Raw genomic sequence first — 12265 nt, forward strand, 5'->3', positions numbered from 1 at the left:
GGGGTTCTGGAGAGGAGTGGCGGGAGCAATATCTCAGATGGTGAAAGTCCGGGTCAAGCCAAGCTGGGGGCTAGCAATATTTGGAGTAGTGGACGAACCGGGAGTGCAGGAGGCAAAAGAGGCCGGCATTCTGGCCTTTGCGTCCCTAGTAGCCCGGCGAAGGATCTTGCTAATGTGGAAGGAGGCGAAGTTCCCCAGCCTGGAGGCCTGGATAAATGATATGGCTGGTTTCATAAAGTTGGAGAGGATTAAGTTCGCCTTGAGAGGGTCTGTGCAGGGGTTTTACAGGCGGTGGCAACCGTTCCTAGACTATCTCGCGGAGCATTGGAGGAAGGTCGGTCAGCAGCAGCAGCAACCTTGGGGGGAGGGGGGGGGGGAGAGGGGGGACTGCCTGGGAGGGTGGATGAGCAAGAGATAACATGAGTGGTTGGGGAAACTGGCACGTACGGGTGAGGGCCAGTGTACAAAGCTGCGTAAATATATCATTTTGCCATGTATATATCTTGCTCTGCGCGATTTCTCGGTTTTTTTTGTTACGGGGGGGGGGGGGGGGGCGGTTATTGTTTGTAAGGGAGAAAAATTGTGTTAAAAAACTTTAATAAATATATATATTTTTTAAAAAGAATACTTGTTCATTTCTCAGCAGTAATTTGCGAATTGTGATTTTAAAATACTGCATCATTTTCATATTTTCCTTTTATCTGTCTTTGAAATGGGATTACCATTTTTAAAATCATCTTTTATTGAACTAGACTCCAGATTGTTCTGAAAAATCATATGTATTAAACATGCTTTGGAAATACTGAATATAATCCCAGCTCTGATAAATTTAATTGTGCGAATAATAGTAAAGGGAGACATGGAACCAAGTGCCAAGACAATGAGAGTCTGACAGGGTAAACTGTAGATATTTCCACTTAGGTAGAGTCCAATAAATTAGGGGCCATAAATATGAGATAGTCACAATTAAAGGCAGGGATAAGGGGAAAGATTTGGGGTGCGGGACTGACTAGATTGCCTGTCAAAAGTGCCAGTGCAGACACAATGGGCTGAATGGGTTCTTTCTGTGCTGCATTACTCTATGACTCAATAATTGAAGCAGCCTTCAATTTGCAAATTTTCATGGCCTTTCAAAAGATAGTTGATAAAATGCAACACAATAGATTTGATAACAAAGTTGAAGTTCCTTAGGATTGAAGTGGCAACATGGTTCACAAGATAGGAAGGCAGGAGTATTCGTGCACAGACATTTTTCAGACTGTAAGTAGGTATACAGTGCTGTTTCTCAAAGGTCCATGTTGGGTCCATTGCTTTTTTGAGAACTATGTATAATCTATAGATACTTGGGCAGGATTCTCTGTCCCGCTGCACCCGTTTTCTGGTGCGGCGCACCCCCACCGGCAGCGAGATCCTCCAACTCGCCAGCCGGCCAATGGGGTTTCCCATTGTGGGCACCCCCACGTCGTTGGGAAATGCACGGGTGTGAGTGCGCTGCCGGTGAAGCGGAGGATCCCGCCGACGGAGAATCCAATCCCCATGTACTTGGATATACAAGAGTTAGTTTCAACTTCTGCGCACAACACAAAACTCAGAAATCTTAAGCATTGTATAGAAACAGGCATTAGAGGGCAGGCACAGACTGGTGAAATGGGCGGACACACGTCAGATGCAATTTAACACAGAGGTTGCTGGAAAAATTGTGAAAGCTGTTTAAAAAAAGCATAGCATTCTTGGCTTTAAAAACAGAGGCAGGAGTAAGAAAAGCACAGAAGAAACGTTAATCCCCCTTCCCCACTCCTCACCGCACCAGATGCTCATAGATCAGGAGCGTGGGGCTGAAGTGCAAACACAACTGTAACCAAAGGTTCTTTAAAAAACAATAAACCGGTGCAGTCTCATACAACCTATATAAGCATATTGGAGTCCACGGACTCCATTGGCCGCAAAAAAGGCAGTTCTAGCCTTCTCACCCCACCGCTAATTGAGGCCCTTTAATAGCCAATTAATGCCCACTTTAGGGCTTCATCTCCCTACCGCTGGTGAGTAGGCCTATCAACATGTGGCGTGCACGACAGGTAAAATTGTGTGGCCAGCTGCTCACTTCGACCGAGGAGGTGGGCTGAGATGAGGGAGGGATTGGTCCCTCAATCAAAGGCACTGATGGTGGAATTCAACATCAGGAAGGTGGGGGGGAAACTGTTGAGAGCCAGCCCGAAGCTCTGCTGCCATGCCCCCTACACCCTCCCAGAAACCTCCACCCCACAAACCCCCCATATTACATATCAATGGCCTGGATGGTCTGCGATCCTTGGACTCCAGTAGATATTTTTCCTGCAGAAGGCACCACATCCCTCAGCTCTCAGTAGGCAAGACTTCTGTTCTTGGGGGTTGTGATTCCAGGGTAATGCCCTCCACTGGCCTTGTCACTGCCAGATTGGTTTGTGCGTCAGTGGCCCTTCTTGAAAAGTGGGGCTAGGGTCTCTTGCTGGCTCTTCAGCTGGCAGGAAAGGCACCCGATACCTCACATGTTTCTGCCAATTGAGCCCAATTATAAGCACCACACTTTGGCAATGCTGGCAAGAACTTAAGATGCAGAGAAGATTTACTGGAATAGTACCAGGGGTCTGAGGCATCAGTTACATGAAGTGACTGGAGAGGCTGAAGTTGTTTTCTTTAAAGCAGCGAAGGTTAAGGGAAGATTTGGGATAGAGTCCATAGAGTCTGTGGAGAAGGAGGCCATTCAGCCCATCGGGTCTGCATCACCCCGTCTGAAAGAGGCATCCTACCTAGGCCCGCTCCCTTTCCTATCCCCATAACCCTGTTTTCCCCTTCTAACTGAGGGGCAATTTTAGTATAGCCAATCCATCTTACCTGCACAGCTGGGACTGTGGGAGGAAATCGGAGCACCTGGGGGAAACCGATGCAGACACAGGAAGAATATGCAAACTCCACACAGGCAGTCATCGAAGGCTTGATGAAGCAGTGCTAACCACTATGCCATAGTGCCGCTGGTCCAGATGTTCAAAGTCATGAAGGGTATTGACAAAGTCAGAAAGGTGAAATTGTTTTGAGGGCAGAAGGGTCAGATGACGCAAATTTAAAGTAATTGGCAAAAGAATGAAAATGAAATGAATGAAAATCACTTATTGTCACAAGTAGGCTTCAAATGAAGTTACTGTGAAAAGCCCCTAGTCGCCACATTCCAGCATCTTTTCAGGGAGGCTGGTACGGGAATTGAACCGTGCTGCTGGCCTGCCTTGGTCTGCTTTAAAAGCCAGCTATTTAGCCCTGTGCTAAACCAGCCCCTACAAGTTGAGGAACCAGACAAGTTGAGGAACATTTTCTTTATGCAGTGAGCAGTTGTGATCTGGAATGAAAATGTGATGGATGCAGATTCAACAGTGATATTCAGAAGGAAATTGGGGAAAGAGGAACGGGAATATTTGGATATTTCCTTCAAAGAGATAGCACAATGGGTTAAAACACCTCCTTCTGCGCTGTAACAGTTTGTTGCAGCAATTTTCAATTCCCACAGGGACAAGATCAGGAAAGGGCACACTTCAAAAATAATGTAGTCATCGTTGTCCTGATGCTGCTATTTTCAAAGTGAGGACAGGTGATGGGGAACTGGAAGTTGACTAGCCTCCAATGAACTGCCTGTTAAACCCCTTGTTAACGGGCTGGAAGGCAATTTGTAAACCATAGATCGGCAAACCCAAACATTCTGGTGCATGTTACTGTGCAGCTGTCAGATTCAATATGGGGAGCCATCAAGTCATGTTTTCTCTGTGAAAAATCTTTGGCAGTAAGGGTTATCATCTCAGATTGTGTGCAGTAACTTCCCATCATCCATTTGGCCACTTCTCTGAGCCATGGGGCTACTGACCCTCTGATCTTCTATTCGGCAAGGCAGTGACATGGCCCATCATGGTTGCCGTTCACCTCCGAGGATCACGTTCAGCAATACCTTCCTGCCTCTTGACCGAGCTCAACACCACTAGGTGACCAGCAAGCAAGCCTCCAGCCCAATTAGTTCATTTACATTTGAAGATGGTATTGCATGAGTGACACGGCGTTTGGGTTTAAATTGCTTTCAGTTCTCCATGTCATATCTGGCTTTCCATAGACATGTGACTTCTACCATGAGGCAGGTCTTCAGAAGCTGCCAACTTGAGATCAGTTCAATAAAGACCTACAATTAGAAAACACTGAGAAATTCTGTTGTTTTTAAAGAGGAAGCATGATGGTGTCAGGAATTAGATTTAAAATAAAGTTCTAAACCCTGGAACTGTTGCAGTGAATACACAGCTCAAAAAGGCGCACAAAGAAGTTGCAACCCTGAAAGACTCCCATGTAGCCATGACAAAACACAAGGAGCTACTGACATAATCTGGAAGTCATCAACCCAGCAGAGACACGCTAGTAGTCAGTTGTTAATGCATGACAACAGTGGGTGAACAATGGGTAACTTAAGTAACTCAGTTACATATGATCATGCATGCACATTTGTCTATTGTTTGTCAGGAAAAAGGAGATTCTGGAATTTGAAACGCAATGAGTTACATGTCCTGTAAGTAACAGCACCTCAAGCACAGATCTGGTGTTCCTGATCAATAAGGAGATTTCTTGATTAATAAGGGGATGAGGGCTTATGGGGAGAAGGCAGGAGAATGGGGATGAGGAACATATCAGTCATGATTGAATGGCGGAGAAGACACGATGCGCCGAATCGCATAATTCTCTCCTATTTCTCATGGCTATATCTGGCTTTCCATAGTCATGTGACCTCTACTATGAGGCAGCTCTCGAAGCTGTCATCTTGAGATCAGTTCAATAAAGGCCTGAAGTGAGAAAACACAGGGAAACTTTGCTGCCTTTAAACGTAAAATACGCAAGGTCGGGGTTTTGAAATTATCTGAGTGTCAAGTTCCCCACTCGCCATAATGAAAATCAAACTCAATGAAGACCATCTGGTTCAGTGATGTTCGTTGATGGGATAAATATTGGCTAAAACACTGGTTAAAAACTCCTCTGTTCCTCTTGAAATAGTAGCTTTGGGATCTTTTGCGACCAACTGAGAGGAAAGACATGCACACCAACCACCGCCCCTCCCCCCACACCCACCCCACCACCTCCCCACACCACCCTCACACCCACACCATCCCCACTCCACCACCACCACCCCTACAACCCCCTCCCAAATACACCCACCATCCCCACCTACCCCGGCCCGAGGTCTAATCATGCGTCTTGTCTTGTGTCTTGCAGGAGCTGCTGGTGATGGGGTGGGCACTTCTGGTGGCCCTGCCCCCTACCCCAGCCACAGCCAGAACCCCGGTGCCGGCCAGCGACGAAGATGATACTGAACGGACGGGAGCCATCGACCCACATCCCAGGACACTGGAGCACAAGTACAGGGATGACACAGATTTTCCATCACAGCTGTCTCCAACACCCTCCACCATCCCAGACACGCTCACCTCATTTGGGCAATTTAGGAAAGAGGCTTCTGGGCCACTATCTGGTGCGCACCATACACATGCTCCTGTACAGCAGGTAGAGGTAGGAACCTCCGAGGGGGCCGACGGTCGGAGGGCGGGCTGACTCCAGGGACTAGCTGCCATCTAGACAGGTTTCGGGCCTCTGGAATGGACAGTCCCATTGATCATGGAGTTGCAATCACAGAGCCAGGGACTACATGAGGCGAACATCCACCAACTGCAGGTGCAGTTGGAGGAGGCCAACTGTGTGCAGGAGCAGGAAGTGGTGCCGGCCATCATACCACCCAGGCCCAACACCACACAGGTGGAGTCCGCTGTGCAGGCCTTAGGAGAGGAGAATTTGGGACATGGATCAGCATGTCCAAGGCCTGGGGCACTCTGTGCAGTGGTGGGCAAGGCCCAGATCCTAGGGCTGCCAGTGCCACAGCCACCTGGACATTGCAGTGGCGCTCCTGAATGTGGCCCAGTCTCAGTGGGCCATGAAACTGCCCAGGCACTGGCCACGTGGCACATACCCCGGGGGAGGTGGTCCAGTCCCAGAGGGAGATAGTGCAGTCACTGGCTGATGTGGCACAGACCCAGAATGTGGTGGCACAGTCACAGCATGATGTGCCACTTTCCCAGATGGAAGTGGTCCACCTCCTGTGCTCCATGGTCACGAGCATGCGGACCTTGGTCGAGACAGCAGCGAGCCTTCAGGACTGGCAGAGCCAAGTGGTGGGTGATGTGTTGGGTGTTCTGGATCACATGCAGGTCACCAACACTTGAAATAGTGCAACACTATTTTATTGAATCATTAACTGTTTAAACATACTTAGACTGTGGGTTAATACAAGACTAGCTTTAACTAAAGACCTCTGCCTTGTCCTAACCAGTCGATGCACTCAGCACATGGTGAATGTCTGTGTTGCAGGCTGTGAGCTCTGTGCTCCTAGCTAGCTGCTACTCGAATGAGCGGGAACTCTGATGCTCCCCGTCTTTATAGTGCGTGTGCTCTCACTGGTGATTGGCTGCGGTGTGGTGTATGTCGATTGGTCCCACTGTGTGTCCATCAGTGTGTGTCTGCACCATGATATACTGGTGTATATTATGACATCCCCATTTTATAAAAAAATGTACCTGCGTGGCAATAAATAGTGTATAGTGAATGTCCCTGACTACGTGTGTGCAAAATATTTACAGGACTATGTACATAAAAACGAAACTATTTACATGGGAAGGTGCCTGGTGCAGAAAAAACAGTGTGTCACACAAATAACGAGATGAACACTATATACAAACCACTTGAATGATTAAATGGAAGAACAGAACAAATCAGAAAGTCCATAAGACCACAAAGTTCACGACTTCCGGTGACAGCGGGTGGGAGACAGCCGCGCGTTGGAGGGCTCCCGTTCGGGAACGGCATTGTCGGGGATTAACGCCCGGTCCCAGGGCCAGCGAAGGCAGTAAAAGTCGGGAGACAGCACAGAGGAGAAGAATGTCGAAGAACAGCAAAATAACGGCCGTGAAAAATGCTGCTGAAAGTCCGTTGGGGAGTGGAAAGGTCACCGCGGGGTCAGTAAAGAAAATGGAGGCTGGAGCACCAGGGGAGGCCGCAGTGCTTACAGCTGAAGGAATAACTAAGGTGATGGCTGTGGAATTCGAAAAGCAGTTGGCGCAGATTGCGAAATGCATGGAGACGGTGAGGAAGGAGATGAGGGAGGTTTTGAGTGCGCTGGTGGAGGAGGCGGTTTCCCCGGTGATGACGGCGGTGGCGAGCGCAGTGGCGGAGGTGCGAGAGCAAGGGGAGGCGCTGAAGGAAGTGGAGGAGACATTATTGCAGCATGGTGCTCAACTTGCTTCGATGGGGAAGGAGATGCGGAAGGTGATGGACACTAACAAGGATCTGCGAGGAAAAATGGAAGACCTGGAAAACAGATCCAGGCGACAGAATTTGAAGATTGTGGGGCTGCCCGAAGGAGTTGAAGGACCGAAGCGGACTGAGTATTTTGCTGCGATGCTGGCAAAACTATTGGGGGAGGGGGAGGATCCCTCCCGATATGAAATGGATCGGGCTCATCGGTCGTGGAGGCCTGTACCAAAGGCGAGTGAGCCGCCAAGGGCAGTGACTCTGTGCTTCCGTAGATACAGTGTGAAGGAGAAGGTCCTGAGCTGGGCCAAGCAGAAGCGGGTGGTGCAGTGGGCTGGAGCTGGTATACGTGTATACCAGGACTTTACGGTGGAGCTGGCGAGGAGGCGGGCTGCCTTCAACCGGGTGAAGAGGGCACTGTACATTAGCAAGGTGCAGTGCGGCATTGTATATCCAGCGAAGCTGAGGGTGATTTGTAAGCTCAGGGACTTTTATTTTGGAACGGCAGAAGCAGCGGAGGAGTTTGCGAAGGCAGAAGGACTGTGACAGAACTGACAAATTGAGGAATGGCCATGTGCCGATATAACCTCATGACTGTATTTTCTTCTTTTTTGTATCACTGCGCGCGGGTGTAGGGGCTAAAGGAGCCAATGTTGTATATATTTGGACAAGGGAAGGGACGGGACTTTCACTCGAAATGAGGGCTCTTTGGGATGTAGATGGATATGTGGGATTTATGTGCTAAAAGGGGATCTTTGGGCTTTCCTAGGGCCCGGCAAGGGGGAAAGGGACCTGGGCGGGGGCCTCCATGCTGGCCAGTTTAAGCCGGCCAGTGAATGGAAGTGAGGTGGGGGGAGGGGCAGTGGCCATCGGAGCCTGGCAGAACAGGGTCCGAGTGGTCTAGCCGGGGTGGAAAGTTGGGGGGAAGGAACCGAGGTTGGGAGGGGGAGTTTTACAAGAGGCAGTGGACGGGAGGAGCTGGAGACTTGGGGGGTGGGGGTGGGGGGGGGGGGGGGGTTACAACTCTGGGTATCATGTACGGCACTCTTTCAGAGGCTGGATGGCGTTGGTTGGGGGTGGGGGGTGGGGGTGGGGGAGCTGTGTAGATTAAGGGTGACTACGGGTAATCCCTGATTCCTTTTTGTCAAATCATGATTCTACACCCAATCGCGATTCGCGATTCTGGCTTCGGCTGACGGAGAATCCCATCTGAGATTTCTGGGAGAATCATCCTGAATCTGGTTTTTGTCTCAACCCACAACCTCACTGACTGAGGTGAGCGAATGGATAAGATAGCGACAGAGACCACCATTGTGAGTGATCCTGGCATATCCCTGGGCCATTGTCTGCAGGAAAATCTGTCCTTCTGACTGCTTTAATCAGATTTATTTTCAATTTTGAACAGTCAGCACTTATTGCACCTAGAATTGTCCTAGAATGTGCGTTGTTTGGACTGAACCTTGTGAATCAATAACCTCTCCCAATGACAAGCCTGACTGACAGTCATAAGCATTTACTGAAATTACCTCACCAAAATTAATTTACCTCAGGCAAGATTCTTAAAATGGAGGTAATACAAAGATGTCAAGCTTAGTGATTAATAAACCAAAATTTTAAAAAGAACACAAATTGCTTTGAGGTTTGTCAGTCAAAATTGTTGCTTCCCCTCAACAAGTCTTGCTGAGAATCGGCTTCTTGTGTGAAGACCTATTCGTTATGTTAAACTTGACCAGGCATTTTGAAGGCAAATATGGCAGGGTTACTCCCAATGGTGACATCTGGTCAGTGATGTTGCGGACTGAAGGCCCTCCAGAGACCAAAACACATGGGCCTGAATTCTCAGAAATCGCGGCCAAGTGTTGACGCCGGTGTAAACACCGGAGTGGTGTACACCGGAATGGTGTACACCGGCGTCAACTGGCCTCCTGGCCCAGCAATTCACCGGTCTTCAGGGGGCCAGCAAGGCCCCTGCACGGCCGGCGCGGGTCCGCGCATGCGCGCGATGGCCGTCTCTGCGCCGGCGCAACCGCATGGTTGCCGTCTCCGCGCCGGTGCGGAACAACGTGTCGGAGACCTAACAGCGGGCCCACGGGGAAAGAGGTAGGCCCCTCCAGATCGCGGGTGCCCGCCGATTGGAAGCCCCTGATCATGGGCTTGGACCCTGTGGAGGCCCCCCCCGGAGTCAGATCCCCCCACCCCCCACCAGGACGTCCACCGCGGCCATGGGTCCGACCTCCCGCCGGGTGGTACCAGGTTGGAACCAGGCCAGCGGGACTCGGCGGGAGTTGGGCCGGTCGCCCTCGGAGAATCGCCCAGGGTCCTCTTTCAGAAACCCCCAACCAGTGCCGCGGCAACCGCTCCGGTGCGAATGGCGCTGATTCTCGGTTGTCGGAGAATCGCGGCCCAGCGTCTGAGTGGAGTGGCTGGAATTTCCCACGTCCTCGCCGATCCTCCGAGCCAGCGCGGGCTCAGAGAATCGTGCCCATGATCCAGGCTGACACTCCCAGAATTGTCAACCTTTCGAGGAATCATTAAACTGAGGTCCTGTTCTCCCTCTCAAATGGTTGCAGAAGATCACACAGCTGTGGTGTTGGGTGCTCTGGTGCACAGATGAGCCAACACAGTTGTATGTGGTACAACTCTATTTTATTTTAACTCTTATAATACAGTTCGTTCTGGATACTCTGCACGTGCTGTCTCCCTGAGTGTGTCGTGTAGCAGGTCTGTCCTGGTCCTCCTCTCCAGCTAATACTGACCACCAGGTGTCGTGTTTGTGCTTTTATATCTTTCTGTGATTGGTTGTGGTGGTGTGTGTTCTGATTTGTCTGTTGGTGTGTCTATCATGATGTGTGTGTTTGAATATCATGACATCCCCCCTTTTTACAAAGATATGTGCCTACGTGGTTATAAATATAATCGTGTCGTGAGTGCATCTAAGAGTGTGTGCGTGTGTTGTGTACAGCGTGTGTATATGACGTAACTATTTACATGGGGCGATGTCGGGTGCGTCACACTAACAAGGTTGTACCATAACAAAACATGAATGCGAGAAAAAAACCCAACTTGAACAGTGGTCCGGTCAGACGATATCTGGAACGATAAACAACAACAGGTTATAATACAGAAGTGTTTGACTTTTTGAACGTATGAACAGCGTTATAAGTCCAGTCTAATGGGTGACCGCCTCAAGAATAGGCTGGTCCTCAAGCCGGTTCAGCTGTGGAGATTTGGGTTCACACTGGTTCACCTTGGACTGTTGGAGGTGATGCTGTTGCCGAAGTCTCTACTTTTCCATTTGTTGTACTTCGTGCAGTGCTTGGTTTTTCATTCGTGCAAATATAACATTCAACATCTTTGTTAGTGTTGCCTTGGCTGTGGTTTGGTTCTGGTGGCGATGGAAGGGGCATGATCCGTGGCATCTCCACGAAGTCATCCTTGGGAACCAGTGGAGGATCCGGCGTGTGCGTACGGTTCAGTTGCGAGCGTGGAAGGCGGCGCAAAGCTCGCTGATTGCGCCTACGCACCAATCCATCCGCCCTGCATGCCAGGAACAAGGTGGAGTCTTTTTTCTTTTTATGTTTGTGGTGGACGGCATCTTGTAGCCGATGGGTCGTTGCCATCGAAGTAGCACCATCACTAATATCATGCAAGGTGATGACTGTGCCAGATGTGGAAGTTGGCCGAGACCGTGCACGCTGGTTCCGGCCACCTGCTGTGCCGGAAGGGCGACTCCGCAGAGAAACGTCGAAGCATGTCGCCTTGGAGAGAGAATTGTTGCTCGCATCAACGTCTGGCGATGGCGCGAATTGGTGTGTCCGTCTTGGACCGCCGGTGCTGGTCGCCACTGCCGACCCAGTGGGACTGCCACGCGATCCATTCCCTGTCGCCGTGGCATCCGCCGTCACCCTGAGCGTGCCATCACCGAGGCCGCGACACCGCCCGTCCGGAGCAAGGTCTGGCGTGCGCGAATCAGAGTCGGCGCTTGGCCTGCTCCCCATCTGGAGTCCGGTCTGCCTTCCGTCGATGCTCCCCGTCCGGAGTCCCAACAGGTTCACTGGAGGCAGCCGAGATTCCCTGAAGCTGCACTTCTGGAGTCGGAACAGGCAGGAATGCACCAACCAGTGGAGAGGCTCGAGCCATCGAGGGTGGAAGCGGTGCGCCGCCACCGCAGTCGTCAGTGGTCCCACCGTGATCGTCGAGTGCCTCGGTACGCACTAGGCGAGGTCTGTCACCTTGCACCTTTTGCATGGGAAGTGGGATGCTGTCGTCACTCGTCTCACATCCCGTGGATAGATCCTCATTAGCAGCTTGCTGTTCACTAGGGTTGGGTAAATTGTCAGAGTTTTCATCTGGTGGTGCACACCATGTCGGTGGACTGTCATTGTCTTGCCGTTGTCCTTCATTTGGGCTTTTCTTCTTTGGAATTTTAAATCTTCCCCCAGACATTGCAGAAACTTGTTTATTACCCCCAAATTCTCCCATATGTATGGTCTCGAATATAGGATCCAATGTTTCTATCGACATTGTACTATTTTCCAAAGAACATTCCGTTTCACTTTTCTTCTCAGGTACCTCATATGTATCTTTGTCTAATGTACATGCCTTCATGGTCTCTGGGTCTGATTTTGCTGGGACTGGCATGGTCACAGTCTCTCTTTTACTGTTCTCAATTGCCCACATTATACTCCCCATACATAACTGTTTAATCACTGGGGTTAGTGTGGTACAATGGATAATCGGGTCGACCTTATCTGCATCTTCACCATTAGTGGAAAGCACACTTGGTTCACTTGAAACTGCTGCGGGTTTTAAATTTGTTATCTGGCTACTCGATGTCGGTGTCCTCAGGATTCTTGCTCCAATGTGCTGCTCATTTATCAGTGGAGTGTGTATAGGTTCAATGCAATTAATG

Source organism: Scyliorhinus torazame, chromosome 10 (assembly GCF_047496885.1).
Source record: "Scyliorhinus torazame isolate Kashiwa2021f chromosome 10, sScyTor2.1, whole genome shotgun sequence".
NCBI lineage: Eukaryota > Metazoa > Chordata > Chondrichthyes > Carcharhiniformes > Scyliorhinidae > Scyliorhinus > Scyliorhinus torazame.